Source organism: Manacus candei, unplaced genomic scaffold (assembly GCF_025592945.1).
Source record: "Manacus candei isolate 608988 ecotype Guabito, Panama unplaced genomic scaffold, ASM2559294v1 h1tg000085l, whole genome shotgun sequence".
Lineage (NCBI taxonomy): Eukaryota > Metazoa > Chordata > Aves > Passeriformes > Pipridae > Manacus > Manacus candei.
The window spans coordinates 638,460-663,000 of record NW_026138133.1 but is presented as its reverse complement, the minus strand read 5'-3'; the positions used below and the strand labels follow the sequence as shown (position 1 = coordinate 663,000).

Genomic DNA, 24,541 nt, shown 5'->3' with positions numbered 1-24,541 from the left:
ATTATTTCCTCTTTAACCAAAAATGTTTTCATAAAGCAAGTTGCATTTAATCCCTATCATATGCAGTCTGACATGTAATGTGCAGCAGTCACATTATACTGAGAAAAGAATCATGAGAATCTTATCCATCTTATGCTAATTATATTGTTATATTTTATTTTAGTGAGCATTCTCCAATTATCTTTTTCCAGTTTTCAAACAGCTGATCAGTTTTCAAAACAAAGTCATTCATGAGTGATTTCTTAATGTCAGATGCAAGACACTTTTGCAAATAAAATGTTTACATCAGAGTCATTTTAATGGGTACAAGTTTTAATAAATCAAATATTTCAACTTTGACCATAGGAATACATTCCCTACAGTTTGTGAATAATCATGAAATTATTTTACCAATCATCACAACCAATTATTTTTTTTGTGAGGGTGACTCTTGACACAAGAATGCTCTATTTTTTAGCATACATGATGTGACTTTTGGGAATGGTCCTGGGCAGGGTCAGGAGTTGGACTCAATGACACTGTCCCTTTCAACTCAGCATATTTTTTGAAACAATCTTATACTCAATAAACTAGGCAAACATTGGATTTATAAAATTTATAAAATCAGTTCTAATAGAACTAATTCTACGAGAAAACAATTCTCAAATGACTGATGTTATGTATCTTCTTTATTAATTGTGTGTATGCCTAATAACTCAAAAATTGTTTTTGAGGATCTTATGGTAAATTTTCTTCTGTGAGCTAATAAAATTGTTCAACACTGTAGTGCTACTACTTTCAAAAATGGAAATACCTTTCAAATAACTTACATGGAAATATTGCATTGCTTATTCAGTTTATTAGCCAAATGTTTGAAGCATACTTGAAAAGTAGTTCTTTTTCTGCTTAATTAGAGTGCTAACATGAATAAAACTTGCCCTAGAGTCTGAAAACCCAGTCAATACTCATGAAAAATTAATGATAAAGATAGAAAAAACCCTTTAAGAAGTAAAGCATCACAGAAAAAAAAACTTTAAAGAATTCTGACACATATAATGGTTCACTTCTAACAGAAAGGAAAAAATTCCTGACTGTAAGAAATCTCTTAATTGCAGCAGTTTAGGAGTTTAAAATACTAGGTTTTGTCTCTAAAAAATTCTGCTAAATTATGCCATGGACAGATAGAAAAGCAAAGTAAAAACATATCTTAGATTTAATCTTACTAATTAGCCAGTGCACTTTGAATCCACTAAATACAACAAAACTGAGAAACGTCATCGCATCACAGGTTCTGGTCCTTTACTGTGAAAGGAATAAAAAACCCAAAAATAATAATAGTAATAACAGTACTGTTTTCGTGCATTAAGGACATTCAGAAAAATAATTTTAAATTGCCGGTTAACAGCAGTAAAATGTCCATTAAAAGAATGGGTAACATACTTGTTCAAAGATTTTGAAGGAACCGTATATTGATTTTTAAATATTGATTGGAATGTTTTATCAAGTACTGATTTTAAAAAGTTCTTACAGGTAAAATTTCATAGCTAAATTCTTGAAGCTTGTGCAAACTGGAAAGACAAATAGTTGCATGTGAATAGCTTTTCAGCTCATGTAATAGGTTAAAAGCAGAACATCAGGAGTGTCATGAAAGACTAAACACTTTGGAACAGCTTTCTCAGACTCAAAAATAGAAGTTCTTTTGAAAAATACTGTACTACAGAACTCATCTTTTGTTTTTCAAAACTCAGTTACAGAGTAACCTATCTTAGTTCCTAGCAATATAAAAAACTACTTACTAACAATGTTGCTATATTCTACCACTTAAAAAATTAGTGTGCCAGCACTAACTTAACCACAAGCGATGTCAATGACCGTGTCAATCTGCTATTTTGAGCCACATCTGAGATTTTTGCCACATCTGAGATTTTTGCTACTAACAGTAAAATGGCCCAAACAATCATCATGTATTTTGTTCTGATTCATGCAGAAAATCTACTACAAATACAATATTAACTACATTTATATAGCACACTATAGTCAAGCGCACACTAGATATCATCTTAGCCTCTGTAATGCAAGGACTAGACCAATAAATAACAGAATTACTGTGCTGTGGTCCTATTTTCCTCCACTTAGAATATAATTTGCTTGTGATTTAATTGGTTCCAGATCAGATTCCCATAGGTAAAAACTCCCATCTGGGACAAGGCTTACAAATATTAATCCCCATGCAAATATTTGGTATTTTAAATTGTGAAGACATTGTAAAAAAAGATTTGTTCTTCAGCTAAATTGTCACACTGTCAACAGCAATTCTACCACTGACTTAATGCATAGTGCACAAGACGCTGACAAATAAAAGAAAATGTAGTAATTGTTTCTGTGAAATCCGCACAGAAAGAGCACCTGCATTTCTATCACGTTGAAATAGCATATATGCTTAGATGCCAGCTATGAAATTTTACAAACAAAAAACAAACTGGCGAGGGAACATTTAGGAAGACTAAGTGGCTGATCCCCATCAATGTGCAACAAGCCCAATAAGGATAGGTAAACAAGGAAGAAAGAGAGGAAAGATAATCTTTGCAGTGATTTTGGTACAGAGCCCTGAGAATCGCTTTCCCTGCCTTTCCATAACTTTCTGAATTAACTCTGTCAAACCACCAAGGTAGGAATCCTCGAAGATATTTAAGTGTCTAACCCCCTTTTTCCCAAAGGGACAGGTAAACCCATTTGTAGGACTGTCTTTGCCCAAGGACCTGGGTGTACTTGATGGGTAATGCAGGAGGATGAGGAGACCTGGTGCGTGCCTCAAGAAGATTTAACCTTGGGGGGAAAAATCTTGGGGTATTAATATTGGGGGGAAAATAATTCATGGTGTAAATTGTATGTTGCAGGAAGTGAAGTAGTAGGAATACAAGAACTGATGGAGAGCGAATTTTGTGAGGAGCAAGGAGAGTGCAAGTGACCTGGGCTGGGCTGATGTTGGTGCCCAATGATTGAGAGTGCTGCTTCTCTTGTCCTGACCACCCATCCTGACAAAATGGAGCCCAAAACATGGCCTGTTTTTGAACATCTGGAGGGGTGGAAGAAGTCCATGAAATGGGAAAATAATATCTATATGTGAAAGGACAGGGGACACTAGTTAATGAAAACTTATTAATCTGTATGTTGGGTATAAGGATCCTTTAAGGTTGTAGTATACGTTGTATGTGTATGTGTTTTATGTTCTCAGACCTAATACACACTAAAATCACTGAAATAAAATGTAGTATGTAAACAGCAGTTAAGCACATAAATGCTTTGAAAGAATTGTGTGTGTCCCTGTCCTTTTAATTTCCAGTTATCAAATATGAAGTAAAACATTCACAGGAATGGTGAGAAGACAACACGTCAGTTAAGGTTTGATAGAATCTGACATTTTTTGTTCAACTACAAATACATAGCTAATACCGATGATATTTTTTTAAAAATCTACTTTTAAAATTCATACTCTATATTTTCAAATAAATGTATAGTGGGAAATTTCATCCAACAACAGTCTTGCAAATGTGATATGAAGGCATAAATGCAAAAAATACACATACTGCCAAGTTGTCACTTTTCCCAACATACTTCTCTGATCTTAACCATATGCTGAAAGGGGAAGATTTTTCAGAGTGATATGCAAGTGGGGACTTGGCATAGAAAAGCTTTGCAAGATATTATGAATTCAAATGAAGATCTATGTTTGAATATGCATGAGGGCTTTTATGCAGAGGGAGTATCACTGATATAATGAGTGGTGATTACGAGAGTAATGTTTTGGTGTTGATTTTTATTTTTTCTTTCTGTGGGCATAGATTGTTTTTATTTATGTACATAGATGCCTACAGCTTTTCTCTTTCTCTTTTTTTTTTTTTACACAATGTTATGGCCAAATGCCAATTAAAAGAAATAATGTGAAATGTTTAGATGTTCAAATAATTTCTGGTGAAAATTAATTTAATAACATTTTTCACAACAATTTTTGAAAATACATTTCTCTAGTTAAGACTTATTTAATTTTCTGCTTTTTCTTGTAGGTTTCAGTGATATTCACAATAATGTTACATAAATACTGAATTGTAAATTTCAATAAGATAAATGATCAAAGACAGGCAATGTTATCAGGGATTTGTAGGCCATGCAAATTCATGGCTTCCATTAAGAATTCAATGAGATTGCATGGTAGATCAAGTTTCAATTTGGCACACAATATATGGCATCATCTTATCTATCTAGATATTTATAGTGAACAGAACAGTTAAACTTAAGTGCTTAACTCATCACAGAGTAATAGACATCTGATATCTATTCTTGAAAATACTGCAAGAAAAAAGAGTACAGCAACTTTCCAAGTTTAAACAATGATCTTTAATACAGCCAACAGAAGTTCTGAGCAAGCTGAGCCACTTTTTAAGAAACCCATCATGGAAAGCCAAGACGAATTGCAGTAATTCTCTACACCTTGATCTCAGTCACACAACCTCTGTGAAATTCTTGGCACACTTCACATTGTAGTTCAGGTACAATCCCAGACATACTGTTGTCTGCTCTTTCAAATTTTATACATTTTTATTTCAGAAAAATTAGCTGAGCAATTTAAAGTAATCAGCAACCTAACACCCCTTTTTAAGCATTTTACAGTTCTCTTAATTATTACTCTTAAATATACCCATTAATAACTACCTTTCATATATGGATCATGAAAACAGTCCATTCTTTGAGAAACTCGAGTACTCTTACAAAGAATGTAATATAGGCAAACACATAACACAATTTACTGATTCCATTAGTATGGAGAAAAACAATTTTACCTGTTTCTACATAACAAACACGTGTGTGTGTGTCTGCACAAACTCTATGTATAGATTTTCATTTGTGGCTCAAATATAGGTATCTAAATTTTAGGATTTCTGATGGACAACTGAAGAAAACAGAGACCCTAGAAATGTCATTCTCTACTCCATCACCCTGTTTTTATAATACACTAAAAATAAATTAACCACTTAAATGCATAAAATAATTATGTGGATAGTGAAATGCAACGCTAAGTATTTTTAGATGTTTCTAAATGGAAGCTATTGCTTTTTATATCTTACTGAAAAAGCTCATGATTATTTGATGCAATAAAGAAGGGAAACTGAAATTAGTTTTGAGATAAAAATCCTGGATGTTTTTTCCAAAACCACAATCCTGTAGTCTCAATTCTGACAGAAAAAAAAAAAATTGCAATAAAATTCTACCAGTGTTTTCTAAATAAGATTTTTTTAAAATTACCTTCATTCTCGAAAGGGTAAAGAGAATGAGTTTATCTTCTCCAAGTAGTAGCTTAGCATAGTAAAGCAAACATTGTCAGTTAAAAAGGCAGCACACTATCTTATCTATAACGCAACTTATAAAAACATTTATGAACCAGAAGGTAGTTTCTTTTCCAAGAACATTGTCTCTTTTTGCTACTTCAGAAAGTTTGCCAGAGGTTAGGTCTAAACAACAAATAATAAATCTCATCCAAATAGTAGCCCCACTGAAGACTGTTTAGGGAAGGGCATTTATGTTTTCAATATGCGCTCCTTATGAATGTTTTCAAATATGCTTATAACAATTATATAGAAATAATTACTGGGTTGGTTTATTGTTTTTGGTTTTTTTTTATTTTTTTTGGATGAAGTTCAGAATTATCTTAACTTAAATATTATTACTACAGAAGCATTTTATGCTTAATATTTCCGTCTGTATGTTTATATACTCAGATTTTTTTTTACAGAGCACAGCATTGAGAAGCAGCTTCATAACACTTTTTCAGCTTAATTTTCCACAAGTCTGAATTTGCTGCTTTATCCATCAGCAACTTTCACAAATTTCCAATGTCACACTTGGTCAGTGTTTAATCCAATACGCTCCAGCTATGCAATTTTCTGCACATCCTATACTGCTTTCATAAAAAACAGCTTAGATTTTGTTTCTTATTAAGTTTCTTCATTGGCTATGCTACAGACAAGCAGTAGAATGGAAACCATACAGCCTGAAGTGGAAAGCCCCTTAAAAAGTTAAATTTAATTTTAAAGTCTGTAGTATAATAGTCTGATTATGAAAATTGCAAACGAACACAGTTCTAGATTGCATAGTCACAAAAATATCTTTCAGAAGCTCCAGAGGCAATGTCAGTTCCCTCAGCTCTCACCTTTGCACGAACAACACTTACTCCTTTTTTTTCCTGCCCATCTCTCTTGGACAGTCTGTATATGTCTATTGCAGGACTCCAACAGTGCCAACTGCTTTGCTGTGGTTCTGTGATATTAAAAATATCATTGATCTGCAACTGAATATGAATTTACAATTCATATGCTTCCCATGCTACACGTGTTTGTGTACAGGCACTGGAAAACTGTCTCTGGTCACCTCACTTCCTCAAAAAGAGTGCAAGAAAATCCCTCATCACTCTGTCCTGTGCATAATCTGCCTGATCCTGTTCCTTGATTAACCTGCAAGCTTTGGTCACCAATCACAAAACCCCCAGTCTAAAGACTTCTCACTAGGTTAGCAAGATCTTTTCCTACTAAATAAAAACTAGCTCTCCAACTTAGTCTCAATAATGCTCAGAGTCAACAAATAAAAGAATGGGTCTGTACAGTATAGAGAACAGTATATGTAGTATAATGCATATTATATTTATTTTCACTTAATATTCTGATACATTCTAAGAAGTCCAAATATTACAAAAGATATAGATATAAATAGTATCTGAGAAACATTTTAAATATTGACTTTTTCTACAAACCTGCAGTAATAAAAAATGTCAGCCTCTTCTCATAATTTATTCATAAGAATCACCTTATGGCTTCCAGAAATTGAAATATAAAGATTGTAAAACATCCATCAACTGAAAATCTTTAAGGACAGCTTTGCAGAAGATTTGTCATCAATGACTTACATGGAGTTCATCCAGCTTTTGAGGAGAGGGACATAAAACACTTCTTGAGGACAAATGGAAGTCTTATTTTCAATGGCGATTTGTAAAACTCACGGATTTTAAATTTCAAATAAACCCAGTGATGATTATAAATTGACACGGTTCACATCCTCAAATCTTTCACTTTGCACTTGTGTGCTGAACATACCTGTAAAATTTATACAGATTTGACAGCTAGAAAAAAAATAAATCAAAGAAAGGCACAAAGGGGAGCATGGGAGGACACGTGCAGATGAGGATGCACAGAAGGATGAGGGTCAAAGGGAAGTCAAAGGGAAGCAGCAGCCTCTGGCCCCTCGCAGACCCTCCGTAGGCCGCTGGTGGGCTGAAGGTGAGGTGGGGCATGAATGAGAGAGTGGAGAGCACGAGTCAGGCTGTGGCAGGAGAAGGTCGAGCAAAAAGGGCTGTTCTCCAAGTGTTTTAAACTTTTGTCTTCTTTTGTTCTGCAAATCCTGAATCAGTAACTAAATGTTTGTGTTACCTGTCCATAAATTAAGTTTCAGTGAGTTCCTCAGAATTGCGGGGTTTTTGCCCCAAGGAAACGTCATGTTGTGGGTGTGATTTAGGTGACTTGGCCTCTCCTGAAGGGTTACTGATAGGAAAAGTAAATGTTTTCTAGTAAACAGTGCACAGAGGTCTCATTTATTATTTTATCTATAAAGAAGGAAGGTAACATTTAAACACTGTTAAAATCTTGGCACATAAATCCAATAGTTGGAGTTTTTTTACTAAAAGAAAAAAAATGGTGCGCAGCCTGCTGAACTCTTACCTATATATTTAGAAAGCATCAGAAGCTGTTTGATTAAAAAATGTACATAGGTGATTTTTTTTTAATGTTTTTTTTTTACTAGAGTAAGACTTGAGCAAGAGAATGTAATACATATTTTTCTCACATAAAAATGAGCTTTGGGGAGGGATTGATGCTTTTATTGCTTACAAACTGAGGTAATTTAAATGAAAATATTTGAACAGGGTTTCCATGAGCATAACAGAAGAAATTATAGAGATTTCTTGCTGCTCAAACTGTTTTCTATTGCTCTGTGAAACAATAAAGCTTAGCGGCTCTGCAAAGTTAAGATATTAATTCAGATTTCATAGTTCTCAAGCCTGACACTTGCTATTTGAGTTGCTGAAGGGCAGAGGGCATAAGAGTAAATTTATTAAAAATGGAATACAAAAGAGAGCAGAAATTACTTAATTGTTTTGACAAAGAAAAGGAAAAAATATACCCAGCAGTAAATACTGCAATTCATCAATTTGAAATTTAACTATCTTTCTTTCTACTTATTTTTAATACTGCAAAGAACAAAATTTTTCTACTATGGATTGAAAATGTAATTTTGTCTTTAAAATTTGTCTTGTCTTTATACCAAGCATGACGAATATAAGAGATGATAAATAACATATCTGAGATTTTAGAAATTATTAGGGATCTTGTGGTTTGGGTCTTTTTTTCATTTCTGTAAAAAAACTACATCAAAGCATAAATTTAGCAACGGCCAATTTTTACACCCGGTTTTGCAGTTTTGCCTCTGAACCACAAAGTTATTAATGCACCTGTAATTGAGAAAAGAAAAAGGATTATGCTAATGTATAAAATAAGAATGTGAAGACGTGTTTTAAAACTGCTGGCAATTAAATACCACGCAGCCGCTAGCTCCAAATTAGTACCTAAGTATTCAAAGTGGCACTTGTTTTATTTATCTGTTAATGTTTTATTGTATAAAAGACATTTGTTTCTGTTCTATGAAAATCAGGTGGTGCAGCAGGAGGAAGGCTGAATACCAGCCATGGCACCCAGTGTCATCCAACACCGCCTGCAGGGACGACCAGTTGGCACTTCCTTTGGGATCAGTTTACAGCTCTCAGCTGGAAGGACCTTCTCAGGTGAAGAGTGCAGCAGGCAGGATGTTGAAGAACCATCAAGGAAAAAGCTTGCACAAATGAATATTGTACTGGGTTTATGTGGTGAGGTTTTGGTATTAGGGGGCTGCAGGAGTGGCCTCTATGAGAAGAGATCAGGGGCTGCCCCTATGTTTGATGAAACCTGTTCCAGACTACTCTGCAATGGAGCCCCACCACTGACCAAAACGGAGGCAATCAGCAATACTGGTGGTACCTCTGTGGTAACATATTTAAGAAGTGGAAAAAATGCTGTGCAGCAGCTGAGAGACAGAATGGAGTCAGGAAAATGAGAATGCAAACCTGAAGACAGCAACATCAGTGAAGAGCGAGAGCAAGAAGGTGCTATAGGCTACAGGAGTAAAAGTTCCCCTATAGTCAGTGGAGAACACTATGGCAATGGAGTTTGTTTCCCTGGAGCTCATGTTTGCCTGGAGAGGCTGTGGAACTTCTAGCCTTGAAGGTTTTCAAAAGTGAGCTGCACAAGACCCTAAGAAAACATATCTGCTTTTAAAGTCAGATCAAGAGCAAGATCAGGGTAAAAAAGAATACTTCCCTTTATTTTATTCAAAGTTGTATTTTTTACCTCAGAACACATGCATTGATTTTAAGTTTTATACCATCCAATGGAGAAAAGATTGCAGTCATTCTTCAGTCATTTTTACCCTAGCTTTAAAAATGTTGAAATGAGACTACTGGGGTGTCTTTTTATGTAAACCACCATGCAAGCAACTCATAGTAATTTTCTAAATTACATTCAGTATTGGACCTTAGAGGCACAAGAATCTGTCATAACTTTCATTGTCTAGTCCTTTGAACCTTCTGGCCTAATGACAACTGGATTACAAGGAATGTGCAGTTTAAAATAATTTACTTTTATGTAATGAAGAAAAATGCAAATGTTCATCAAAATTTCTTTCTAAAATGTACAATTCCATATGCTCATGTTTATAAAACAACTAAACAAGAGGCTATATTACTAAGTATCATGCAAAACAGAAAGCACAGTTTCTGTGGCACATTTGTGATCTCTTTACTCCTGTAATGCTATGTTGCTACAAGAATTTTTCTTTTATTGAAGCACAAAATGCCTAAGGATGACAAAATTTTTTCAAGATTTCAGAGTCAAGATTTCTGTAGTTGCTTAATTATGCAGAGACCTTAAAATTCAGCACTCTGAAATGGAAACTGTGACTACTGCTTCACCAGAAGAGAGAAGCAGGACTTAACCTCTTCTGAAGACATTTTCTCAGCCAATTTACAACTGCTTTGGCAGCTCCATTATCTTGTTTGCCAAAATTTATCAAACTTAAATTAAGTCTGCCTGCATTTGAGAAGTTCACAGACATGTTCAAATTTGGAAAACTAAAATCAGAAAGAAAAGATTTTTACACCACGGAAGCATGTAGAAATAAGAGTTTCAGTGTTCTGCTTGAGTGATGTATGAAGTTTTTCAAGTAGAAGTTGAATATATCTCCTGCACTTTAGTAAAGTTTTTAAGGATGTCTCCTGTAAAAATCTCATAGACAAATGGATAAAATACAGGGTAGATGAAGAGTATTGAAAATTGACTGAAACAGCTGGGCTCAAAGGGTGGTGAAATGCATGAAGCAGCATGAAGTTGAGATAGAGGCCAATCACCTCACATCTAGAGCACTCTCTCCAGTGCTGGCTCCCTGGTATTAGAGATATGGACAGAGAGAGTCCAGCAAAGAGCCACAAATGATTCAAGGACTGGGGTTCCAGACATTATTGGGAGAGTCTGAGAGAGTTAGGACTGTTCAACCTGTGGTAGAGAAGGTTCAGGGGGAATCTTATCAATACTTGTAAATACTTGATGGAGGAATAAACAATTGGAGTCAGGTTCTTCTCAGTGGTATCAAGTAAAATAACAAGAGAAAAATTTGCACAAACTGAAACAGAAGAAGTAGAGTTTAAGCATATTTTTTCCCACCGTAAGGTTGATTAAAACCTCAAACAGGTTTTCCAGGGAGGTTGTGGGGTCTCTGTTCTTGCAGATTATCAAAACTCAACTGGACATGGCCCTGATTACTCCACTCTAGGTAGTCTTGTTTTTATCAGGGGGACTTGGACTAGATTATATTCAGAGGTGCCTTCCAACCTCAGCTACTGTCTGTTTCTGTGATTCTGTGACATGGGAATATTAAACCCTCACCTAGGTCAATAGGTGAGTGCATTGCAGACTGTGAAGAGCCATGGAAACCAGGATACTGTAAACAAGAATTAAGTGTAACAGGCTTTGGCACTGGCCACAGATCAATACTTGTCTGGACAACAATACTAGAAAATGGTGGAAAGGCAGAGAGTCTAGGTCATTGTGGGCTGATCTGATTTTCTACAAATATGCTTATCTGTAGAGATCTGATGGAAGTATTTTAATATGGCCATACAAAATCGCATAGAAGCAAAGTGCTCACAGTGGAACTGTTGTGTGTTGAAGCCAAGCCACTGCACGTGCACCAGCACTGAGAACGACTGCGACGAGCATTGCCTTCCCTGGACACAACTGATATCCACTGTGGAGTGGTGATCACAGTGTGTCTCAGCAAGAGTAAGGTAAAAGCTTTAACCTAACACATCTATCCCTCTGATTTTATACTTAAAAGACTGAGCTCTGGCGAGTACATTTTTCAGTATTCCTTTCCCCACCCCGACAAATTGTGAAGTGAATACACACACATGCACACACCTGTTCTTAGTATCTTTACATCTGTGTATTTTGTCTCTTCAACATAATGAAAAAAGTTCTACATAATGGTTCTTTATAAGAGGCTTGTCTTTAGAGCCATGGAGGCCTACAACACATATCCTTCTTATTTCCCACATCATTCACTCATCAGGTAGTAATGGTATCTTCAGAGCCATTCTGGTTCATGATAGAGATCCAAAGTATTAAAGATATGTGCCAAAAATCAGACTTTTTTTTTCCTGGAAAATTACAATGTGTAGCAGTCAACCTAAAATCCCAGTTTGGTGCCCATTTTACTACTTCAAACTTAGAAAGTGAATAGATCTTGGCCCAAATGTTTACCTTTTATTTTCAGTAGCTTGTCATCAGTTACTGAAAATTTCAAAAATTCAATTGCCAGGACTTAAACACATGCCAAAACATGGAATAATGACCTTTTGAAAAAAGCAATAATAGCAGAACTGAGCTAATCATAAAAAAAAAAAAAAAAAACACAAAAAAACCCCAAACATCTTTCCAGTGCTATTTTCAAATAAGGGTGTTGCAATACATTTATTGATGTTAAAAGTCACAGCCACTCTCTATGACTGACCACAGTTATTAGAGGCACTTTCCAGACTGAAACAGAGCTGAGCTGAAGAGCAAGTATCTAGAGAGGCATCAATTTCAGAATTAAAGCTCTGAGGTCCCTGATGACAGACCTCATAGTAGACCACCTTCCTGAAAGAACACAGAAAAGAATTCTGAATTCTGAATTCTGAAAAAGCTTATCTTTATTGTCATATTCACCCCCTATTCATCCTCCAGCAGGATATAGAATGAAAGAATGGTTTGGGTTGGAAGGGACCTTAAAAATCATCTAATTGCCACCCCCTGCCACAGGCAAGGATACCTTCAGAATAGAAGACACTGAACTGTTTTCTTTTATAAATCCTTATTAATTATTAATTATTATTAATAATTTATAAATCTTATTAAATTTAAAACCTTTTCAGAGTATCAAAAAAGCCGAATACATATTGTTGCTGTCAAAAGTGCTCTCCTGATAAAGGTAATTAAAATTAGGATTTACAGTATCCTGCTAATGTGTGTGATAACTCATCACTATTTATTTGTATCATGTTGAAAATGAAATATCAGATTACAATGCTATTGAAGTGCCTGGATGAAATAAATAACAAAAGGGAATGAATATGGACATCTTAGCTCAATATACCCAACTTCACACTCTGACTCCTGTAGCCAGAGCAGAGATCTATTATTCAAAAATTAAAATGTGTGAATCAGGATATAATTAATATTTGTTTACCTTGAATCCCAATATAAGCATGCTGAAACAATGTAACCAATGTAACAGCATAACCAGTAGTACACAAGCATTTTTGTGATGTTGTGATGCCATAGTGAGACACAATACACAAGCTTTTTTGAGAAGTATGTGAGCCATGTGATCACCAAAGGAACAAAGATGTTTTTAGATGTGCATAGGAGGCATCCACATAAGAAAGTTGCAATGTAAGATAAGCACAAGTAACTACAAAGTACTGTCCTGACCATTACGTGAGACTGACTGTCAAGGATATGTTTTCAAGACTCCAACACCCTGATATATACATGTGGACATATTTATATATTCAGTTGTAACATTTCTCATCCAAGACTTGACACATCACACTGTTTATGAAGATGACGGGATGGGATGTGTACTGATGGATGGATTTGCAATTCCATCTGGCATTCCATAGGATTTACTAAAGCAATATTTTTACTCAGTAAAAGTACTTAGAGGTAAGTGAGGAAAAAACCCAAGGTCAGCAGGCTAAATTGATATCAAGAGAATTTTAAAAGATTAATTCTAAAATGAACTGGGCTTTAATATCATGCTGACACAATGTGAATTCCATTTATGTGTCTAGGCACCTTCAGCAAAGGTGCAAGGAACAACAAAGAAAATCAACAAGAAAAAACAAATTGGCTGAGGAAAGTCATACAATTAATTGGCTGCCGAAGTATTTACATTAAGTGACAATTCTCAACACACACAATGTAATAATGTGGTAATAAAATGCATAACATGCTATTTTCATCATGATGTCAGTGTAAAAGTTAGAATCAAAGAAAACCACATTTCTTACATTACAACACAGACTCCTGAAAGTTAAATACTTCAACAACAGCATAAATTATTGTCATATAAATTAAACATTGTACTTAGGAGAACATAGTGCATATGATTCCTTGTATAGTAAAATGCAAGAGAAGTCCCAGACTGCATTGTTGAAACTTGATACTGAATTAACCATACGATCACTAAGAATTACAGTTTGGCTTCTTCTCTCACAGCACCTCTTGAATCTATAGCTGAGCTTTTAGCAAATTTTGCAGTAGTGACACATTTTTAAAAACACTGCAAAATTTTCATGAAAATAAGCAACTGGATAAATTACTTCTTCCATTGTAGAATTCACACACCAGAGAGGGAATTCAATCATACTATTAGGTAATGAAAATTCAGAGATGGGATAGAACCAGAAAGCCAATTTTTCACCTTGTCTTTTTAACTGGCTTGTTTTTGAAGGACTAGATCAGAGGCTGAATATAACTCAGCAAATTTCTTACTTTATATTTCCAATTTTGAGAAAAACAGTGATACTTGTGAGTGCATTAATTGCTTTTTTCACGTATTCTAAACTGAAATTGTCTCTGTAAGTGAATATATTTCTCTCCCTCTACAATAACTTCAGCTAAATAAAGTTCTTTGAGAATACCAGAATCGTAGAATGGTTGGAGTTTGAAGGGACCTTATAGATAATCTAGTTCCAACCCCCCTGCCATGGACAGGGACACCTTTCACTAGAGCAGGTTATCCAGACTGGCCTTGAACACCTCCAGGGATGGGATACCCCCAACCTCTCTGGGCAAACTGTTCCAGTGCCTCACCACCCTCACAGGAAAGAATTTCTTCCTAATATCTAATTGAAACCTACCCTCCTTCAGCCTCATGCTGACCCCCTTGTCCTATCACTATACACCCTTGTCCAAACTCACTACTGTTGGCTCCCTTTAGGTACTGAGGGCCTACAACTATTGCTACTATTTTTGAAACCATATTCTACTTTCTTCCTACCCTATTCTCTAATGCTGAAATTCCCTACACTTTTGCAGAAATTATTAAAAATTAAGATCAAAGAGTTATGCTTTTAAAATATTAGAACTTGTGAAAAATTAAAAGTATAGTTATCAGCCTGTGGTATACAATCTCAAAAATATGAGTGAAGTAACTTACCTGAAAAATAATATCACAAAACTATAGATAGTAGGTCACTTCATTATAGCATTTATATAAACATATGTTTATGTACTTTCATCATCATGGCTAGGCTTCACAAACAAAGCTTTGGGGAGAGCTCTATCCACGTTTGTTCCAAGTACGTTGGTGGCTAAAAAGACCAGTACGAGACAGGCATGTCCGGTTGCAAAAGGCAAAGCAGAAAGACTCCTTAGATGGTATATTCTGCAAGGCACGATTCTTTCTGCATTGTCTTTTCTCCTCAAGAGTGATCCTGCGTGCTTTCTCAAAAGCATCAGCAGCGTTATAGATGGTGTGTCTCCAGACCTCCTGATTGGAGGCCAGAGTAGACCAGTTATGTTGATCAATATGGCCAAGGCTGAGATGTTGTTTCAGGGAGTCCTTGTATCTCCTCTTTGGGACTCCTCTCTTGTGGCAGCCAGTGGCAAGTTCACCATAAAGCAAGATCTTAGGGAGGCAGTGGTCCTTCATCCTGGAGACGTGCCCTGCCCAACACAGCTGTGTTCTCAGCAACATGGCCTCAATACCTGTGATTGCTGCTTGTTCAAGAACAGATGTATTGGTCACATAATCTGACCAGTATCCACTGGTTTAGGATTGTATGGAGACAGCGTTGATGGAAGCGTTCTAGGAGACGCAGGTGGTGGCGGTAGATGACCCATGATTCAGATCCATATAAGAGAGTAGACAGCACTATGGCTCTGTAAACACTGATCTTGGTACTTTTCTTCAAGTGTTTATTTTGCTACTCTTTAATGAAGCTTTCCGAAGGCACTATATGCCTTTGCTAACCTGTTGTCTGTGTCTCCGTCAATCTTACTATTGCAGGAGATGAAGCTGCCTAGGTAATTAAACTGCTGGACTGATTTGAGCACTGATTCACCAATGGTGATATGGGGATGATGGAAGACTTCCTGAGGTGCAGGTTGATAGAGAACTTCTGTCTTCTTTAAGCTGACTTCCAGCCCAAAGAGCTCAGCAGCCTCTGCAAAGCAGGATGTTAAACACTGCAGAACTGCTTCTGTGTGGCCCACAAGGGCAGCATCATCAGCATAAAGCAGCTCCCAGACAAGATGATTTAAGGTCTTAGTATGAGCCTTCAGTCGCCTTAGGTTGAATAGGCTTCCATCAGTGCGGTATCGAATGTAGATAATAACTACATATATTTATATAATGTGTATAAATAATATACTCAGTATTCCTATTATTATATGAAGTACACAGATGAAAAATGTATAAGACTATTGTTAGATTTTTGTTAGCAAATATATAATATTGAAAATCCAGCAGATTTATGAAGTTTATCTTCTCAGATTTTTTTTGCTTTTTTTTGAGAAAATGCTATGCTAAAATGAACAAATCTTGACATGCCACTGATGCAATTAGATTACTTGCCTTTCATTCTGTTAATTTGTAAACAAGGAAATTTTCATGTTTCTCCTCTTGACAGAGTGAAAAACTCTTTATTTGAATTCAGCAAAGGGAAATGTACCATTTTTGGTAGAATACACTACAATGGTTATCAGTAAATGAAATGCAGTAGCCTCTAAATACGTTTTTTGACAAGGAAAGAAAAAAGAAAAGAAAATATAGACTATACAGTGTTGATATTCAAAAGTTGTTTGGGTTTGTTGTTTTTTTTTAAAACAGATTCATATACATTCAAGGAAACATATTACTAGCTGTTGTCCTGGAAAAATTTGTTTCCAGTTGTATATATTTATATCCTTACATGCACCTTTTCCATTTCCCCAGCTTTGACCTTCTTATTTGGTCTTTTAACAACACTCTATAATCACTGTATTTTTCTTATGTATTATTTTATTTTCTGTCCCATTCTTGAGTTGTGAGGATTTTTTCCATTAACAGTGTCAAAATTGCCTGTTCCATTTCTCAGAATCTTCTTGCCTGCTATATCTTGTCTTCTCTCATGTTTCTTCTTACTCATAGTCTGGTACTTTGAGATAGGTTTTTTCCAGCAATTTCTTCCACTTTGCATTTGCAGGATCCGCTTAACATATGGAACTGGAAATCTCACCTAACTTTTCATATACATACACAGTAGACTTCTATATTTGAGCTAGTCACCTTAGGCTCTTTTCATAATAATTTATGAGAAATAGACACTTTCATGGTACACCATATTAGAAGTCTAGTATGGGTATGAAGTGGCATGGTTTGAGGTGGGGGGGGGGGGCACGGATACAAGGATGGTTTCTGTGAGAAGTTTCTGGAAGCTTCCCTCACGTTCAACAGAGCAAATGCCAACTGGTTCCAGGATGGACCCACTGCCAGCCAAGGATAAGCCCATCAGTGATGGTGGTAGTGCCATTGGGATAACATATTTAAGAAAGGGATAAAAACTGCAATTTTAACCAGAGAGAGGAGTGAGAACACAAGTAAAACAGTTCTGCAGACACCAAGATCAGTGAAGAAGGAGGGGGAAAACGTGTTCCACATGCCATAGCAGAGATTTCCCTCTAATCTGTGGTGAAGACTATGGTGAGGCAGGCTGTCTTCCTGCAGCTGATGGAAATCCATGATGGAGCAGACAACCACCTGCAGCCCCTGGAAGACCTCATGCTGGAGCAAGTGGATGCATCTGAAGGAGACTCTGATTCCTGGCAGGACCTATGGCTCTTTGGAGAGAGGAGCCCACGCTGGAGCAGGTTTGCTGGTAGGACTTGTAACCTTGTGAGGGACCCACACTGCAGCAGCCTGTTCCTGAAGGACTAACCCCCATGGAAGAGACCCATGGTGGAGCAGTTTGTGAAGAACTGTAGCTCATATGAATGACTCAGTTTGCAGAAGCTTGTGGAGGACTGTCTCCCATGGGAGGGACCTCACGATGGAGCAGAAGAGTGTGAGGAGTCCTCCTTATGAGGAGGAGTGGCAGAGACAACATGTGATGAACTGACCTCAACTCCCACTCCCTGTCACCGTTGCACTATTTCAGAGGAGGAGGTAGAGAAAATCATGAGTAAACTTAAGACCAGGAAAAAAGGATGGGTGATGGGAAGGTGTCTAAATATTTGATTTTATTTCTTATTATCCTACTCAGATTTGATTGGTAATAAACTAATTTCCCCAAGTCAAGTTTGTTTTGCCAGTGACAGTAATTCTAAATTCCTGTCCTTACCTGGACTTCTATACTGAAGATGGTTGGAGGAATACTTCACATTCTACCTGTTCCAAATCCGTTGAAATATGCCTCTGATTTGTAAGTTCACTTAAGCTGATCTTAAAGGAAATTTTCTAACTTTTTTGTTCATCTATCAGCATTCCTAACTTCTAAAAATTTTGAGAACTGCCATCAAATGAATTAAAACTGTTATATGGTGTTAATGTGAATTAGTCACATAATATGAAAATGAATTATCATGAGAAGAAAGGGACATATGAGAAATGGAAAAAAAACCCCAGTTTCACTTAAACTCTTTATTTTTCATAAATCCCAGAAGAGAATATGAGGCTTCTATTACTAAGATAACACAGTTTCATTTCCATTAAAAAGACAGATTTAACAACGTATTTACTGCTGTCCTGTTGAACAAATCTTTCATTAAAATGTTTTCTCAGCTAAATGATATTTTTTTGCAAGTATGATTTCTCTGCAGTTGTCATCAAACATCTCAAATGCATACACATAGTTCAGAGCCTAGCAGAAATGTTTAAATGCAAATATTTCAGTCCAAGAAAAAAACCCACATTCTGAGTGTTAGTACTCTTTAAGAACTACAGAAATTCAGATATGGAATAAACAAGTTAGTAAGCTGATGTAAGTCACATGTCACATCCTTCTTACAATTTTTTTTCTTTTTTCTTAAAGCTACTAGAAAAAGTAAGCATGACAGAAAAATAGGAGTCTTGATCACATGTCCTCCTTTACTCTCAGTAAGCAAATAATCACATCCCCTTAATGTAAAACTGCCTAAAATTAGGACAGCAGCACAAGGTTCACAGAATTTCAGAACTTATTATGGAAAGGAATGCATTCCATTTAATGAGGGGATTAAATCCTCCCATTTATTGCACCATTTGAAATTAAATGCTTATGCACAGCACAAACTAGCTAAAAAAGAGGCAGGGGGAGAAACTGGAGAGAGACAGGACTTTTTGGCTTTAATAGGGTTCTTGTTTCCATGGAAACCCTGCCAGTGTGTTGGATAGAATCCTCTAGGGAACTGGTGATCACATAATGCTTCCTAATTGTTTAGCAACAACTTGTTTTATGTTTCAAGTACAGCTCTTCACTTAATACCACATTTATATTCCCAAAGAAGGATACTGGATAAATTTCATAACAAAAAGGAAAACAGTATAACATGCAATTACCTACACAAAAGGACAAGACAATGTTTTTGGTTGACTTACACCAATCCTTCTGTTCCACGTGTTAAAGATAAAAAAATATACATAAAAATATGAAAAAATAAATTAAATAATATAGGTAAAAAGTAATCCAAGTTTTTAGAAGCAGTAGAATACACAATGTTCCAAGCAACCCTGTAATACACCTCCTAAATCTACTCAAGCTGAATTGAACCCAGCCATCTGACACATTTGGTGTCAAGACAATATATGCAAACAGTGCAGCATTTCTTTTTTTATAGAAGCTCAGTGAGAATACACTCATTTTTATGCATTTATCTGAATATTTAGTAGAAGAGATAATTTGCATATTTGCATATGCACATACAAAATGTTAGATTTGCTTCCTGCACGAAAAACACCCCATCATACATACTGAACCTAGAATCGCTGTCAGTGGATTTGAGTCCTAAAACACAGCACATGCCAGGTCTTCAGGCACTTTCAAATAGATGTCTGATGCCTATGCCTTAAGACAGGACTGTCCTGAGTTCCTTTCTTTCTTTGGGACTGACTATGCTTCAGTCTTACTCTTAGATGGACTTTCATACTTAGCCTTATTAGCCAGCTCTGAAAACAGTTTTTACGTGCTCCTCATTTTCAGATTCTACATAAGGCTTCAGATTACACAGGCCTACTTTGCTTGTCAAATATTTGTTCACATTAAATACTGTTGACTGTTTTCTGAGTTTTTAATCTGATGTGTTACAAAATAAATTTCACCAAGGTTTGCAGCCTCTTGGGCCAGGCTGTTACAAGACCTTGAAAGTTATGTGTTGACTGTTTACCTATGTGCTAGAAGAGTCTGTGACTTAATCAGTCCATTTATCTTCATTTGCTATTTGGGTTTGCTTAGGTTTTGATACGAAGAGAAAATGGTAGTTTAACAACATGAAATCTTTGGAGGTAGCTATGACAAATGATATGCTTAGACATGAACAGTTTATCTTCAGAACTTCCTAAATAAATAGGTGATGGGGAGGGGGACAAATGTATTTTTGTTCCAGAGTTCCATATTCATCCCTCAATTTACAAGTAATATGTCAGACAGCATTAACTTCACAAAATTTTTTTTATTTGTTTATAAGATTGTAATGTTTATATTTATATCTTCACTTTTTACATATTTTTCTATAAACGTGTGTAATATTAATCCTCTAACTGAAAGCTCTTATCTAACAGAGATATCTGAACAGTGTCCATAAATAAGTGTGTTCTCTTAACATTCTAGGAGTTGCTGATAAATTTCAAGCTATTGTTGAAGTGTATCTAAATATTGATGGCAAAGCTCTTTGCTAGCAAATTCTTGACGTGGACCATAGATCTTTCAGACTGTTATGCAGCTGATTGCACAACAATGAAGAAAAAAGTCTGATCTTTAGACATATTGAAAGAGTGAAATATTGGGGATGATGGAAAAGGGAGCTTTTAGTGTAAATATTTGTGCACATTTAGAAAATCTAATTGGACCTTCTTTGTGCTACCCTAGTCAGGAAACGGCTGAAGTGCAGCAGAATCTACCGAGCCCGCCAACTCCTGTTCTGACACTGTGCAGATTATACATTAATTTATTCTGGGACAAGAGGGCTATAATATCACTATGTCTGTAAACCACTTCCATAGTCCTGGCACAAAGCAGATAATATGCAGTGTTGGAATTTATGCCTGAGAGAAAATTATTTGGCTAATAGCAAGATCATTATAGCATCCTTGTTCAAAATGGCAGGTAGTCTTGCAAACAGCAGAGTAGACAGAAAACACAAACAGATATAATCCAAAGATAATTTCAGTTGGGATAGCTGTAAATTCATATGAAATAGCACAAAACAAACAGAATTAACATTCAATGTCAGGCTTAGCACTTCAGGATACATGACACACTTTTCTGGCTCTTCTCTGCACATGTGAACCTTAGGTCAAGCAATTTATCTAAGGCTCTAGTTGGTGAGCAGAGGTAGCATAGATAATGGAGTAACAAGGCATGTAAACACCAATGTGTTATCACACACTGAAGAAGATACTGCAAGACCAGAATAACTTGTAGCTTTTCCAGTAAACAGAGCTTGAAAAAACTGTAAAATAATTGCCCTCACTCACAAAACTTAGAAATTATATCCGGAATCTTAAGAATTATATTAATGCTGTTGAGGAAATACTGTTCGTAATGCAACATTTTCTGATGATACTGAAAAAAATGTTTTTGCATTTCTTGTGGATACCTCCAGAGTTAAGAGAGGTAGAAATCTGATAGAATGAATGGCTGAAAACTACAGTTCTGAAAGACAGATTTATGTGCAGATGCATATCATCCTGGATTTGCGCATGCTTTTCCAGAATCATCTTCATAACTGGTCTACTCTGGCCACCAATTGAGAGGCCTGGAGACACACCATCTATAACGCTGCTGATGCTTTTGAGAAAGCACGCAGGATCACTCTCAAGGAGAAAGGACAACGTAGAAAGAATTGTGCCTTGCAGAATATACCATCTAAGGAGTCTTTCTGCTGTGCCTCTTGCAACCGGACATGCCTATCTCATATTGGCCTTTTTAGCCACCAACGCGCCTGCAACAAAGGTGGGTAGAGCCCTTCCCAAATCTTCATTCGCAAAGCTTAGCCATGATGATCCAACAATGTTATTATAGTTTCATACTGAAAGGGAAGTCAAGTAGTGGGCTTCCTAGATAGTCTTGCCTTACAAAAATAGCATATATATTACCCTTTCCCAGTAGTATAGTATTTCTTGTCCACTTCCTCTGTTATTTTCTTTTTTGCCTGTTACCATCGCTATTCAGTTTCATGGGAAGAGTGGCTGGAAAGGTGCTTGGTGGAAAAGGACATGGGCTGTTGGTCAACAGTGGCTGAACATGAGCCAGCAGTGTGCTCAGGTGGCCAAGAAGGCCAATGGCATCCTAGCCTGGATCAGCAATAGTGTGGCCAGTGGGACCAGGGCAGTGACCATCCCACTGTACTCAGCACTGGTGAGGCTGCATCTTGAATCCTGTGTCCAGTTCTGGGCCTCTCACTACAAGAAAGACATTGAGGTGCTGGAGCAGGTCCAGAGAAGAGCAACAAAGCTGGTGAACAGTCTAGAGCCCAAGTCCTATGAGGAGCAGCTGAGGTAGCTGGGATTATTTAGTCTGGAGAAAAGGAGGCTCAGGGGAGACCTCATCACTCTCTGCAACTACCCGAAAAGAGGTTGTAGTGAGGTGGGTGTTGGCCTCTTCTCTCCTGTTAACAAGTGCTAGGACAAGAGAAAATGGCTTCAATTTGCACCAGGTGAGGTTTAGATTGGCTATTAAAAAAAAATTCTTCATGGGAGGGGTTGTTAAGCATTGCAATACTCTTCCCAGGGAGATGGTAGAGTGCCACAGACAGCAAAGTTTTACAATACCTATATATTAATAGAAGTTTCTTGCAGGATAAATCAGAAGGATAAATCTCTGCTACAAATACTGTGTCACTGCACTGAGGTAAAGAAAAAGATGTTCTCCTGAGTAATCTCTCCTTACCATCTCAACATATCTGTGTTATAGGGGCATTTCATCCTAAACTGGTTTTAACTGCTATGTATTCTGCAGGTTTTTACATTTAGATAATGTCCTGGTAGTTTATGTACTATTTAAAATATGTTTGATAAATAACGATACAGAAAGTGTTAGCAGTCAAAACTAAAGGCAATCAACAGGAAACTTGGTATGGCAGAACATGAATATTTCTTCATATAGTTATACATGAACGTTTTAGGGAGAGTCACAATTCAGAGGAAAAATTAAATATCATGTCAGGCAAAACGCTAATGCTGCTTTTAATAGTAACAGAACACTGAAAGAACCAGCTAAGCTTAACATGCTAAGCAATGTAATCATTGGATAGCTTGATTCTTATGGAAAACTCCAACCCCCAAGAAACAATGTCAGGTACTTCAACAAATTATCCAAAATATGAAAATTATATTCTAAACATCCATTAATATATTTTTACATTTTAAATTCATTAAACATTACTAATCTAATGAGTTCAAATTCTATTTTATCCTGGTTTAGGAATGGGAAAACATATTAATTTAGTATTCATGGTTTTTAATATCACCTTCCTCAAAAAAAAAATAAAGGCACAAAAATGTAGAAAAGGTTTGGCTAAAAAATACATTCCTGCTATGGTTCTTAGACTCTGAGATATGTGAAACCCATTTCCTTAGTTTCTTTTTAGCATTTAATGCTGTTAGAATAGATATTCAAATCAAGTTCTCTCCAAGGAAACTACTTGCTTAGTTAAACTTTGCAGGAATTCATACACTTACTATATTGCTTAAATGCAATATGGTAGTTTCATCTCCAAATACAAGTGACTAGGTATGTAGGGGAATAGAAGAAAAGAAATAACTTGTTTCCAAAGTCTTGAGCACCTGTACTTCTATGAATTTTTGAATGGATATGTTCACCGCAGAAAAGCCATTGAAAACTATCCTAAACTTTTCAAAGTCTAGAAAATCTCAATCCTAGTTGCAGTTTCTTTATTCTCACATAAAATGAATGAGTCAATTTGTCATCCTGAAATATCTGAAATTCAATCCAAGAAGGATGGAGCGCACTCTGGACTCTTTGGTAACTACAATTCTTTAAGTAACAGTGGGAAATGATTACATATGTGGAAAGAAACATGTGGTTTATCAAGCCTCTTTGGACAAAAAGAAAATTGTATCACTATTGGAAATGAATTGGAGACAAATAATATCAAAATCATTAAGATGGTTGGTGTTTTTTCTCTATTTAGCTAATGAACAGAGTATAATATCGTATGCAAACAGCTGCATCAGTAAGAGAATTTTGGAGGGACTCCTTTTTGGTTTTAATATAAGAGAATTATCCTTAGCACAGAGAAGTAAATGTCTTTTAATTAGTACCTACAGAAGTAAAAAGAACAGAATGATAGTAATGAGGCAGTGTCCCATATATTTCACAAAAATATCTAACTTACAATATCTTTCATCTGATAATTGTAAGACCATTTGAAAGTGAAATAAAACACAGTTTACTGTGTCAATTATACAAGACTGAAATATCAAGTCATTCTTCCAGACAGCTCCAGATGAAACAGGATCAAAAGTGGAGGATCTAACTCTACTGATATATGATTGTCAGAAGGAAAGAAACCGTGAACGTCTGCATTATGCTGAATTTATTTTTTGAATTATATTTTGATTATAGTTGAGTACATTTCTATTTACAAAAAAAAACTAAAAAACTAAAAAAAAAACCAAAAATTACCTAAGA

At 36.0% G+C, this 24,541-nt stretch overlaps 1 protein-coding gene across 4 annotated transcripts in view; it reads right to left on the bottom strand.

Annotated features, from left to right (window-relative positions):
- Positions 1-24,541, bottom strand: part of CSMD3 (CUB and Sushi multiple domains 3) — a 619,378-nt gene that overhangs the window by 431,089 nt on the left and 163,748 nt on the right. The window lies entirely within an intron of this gene.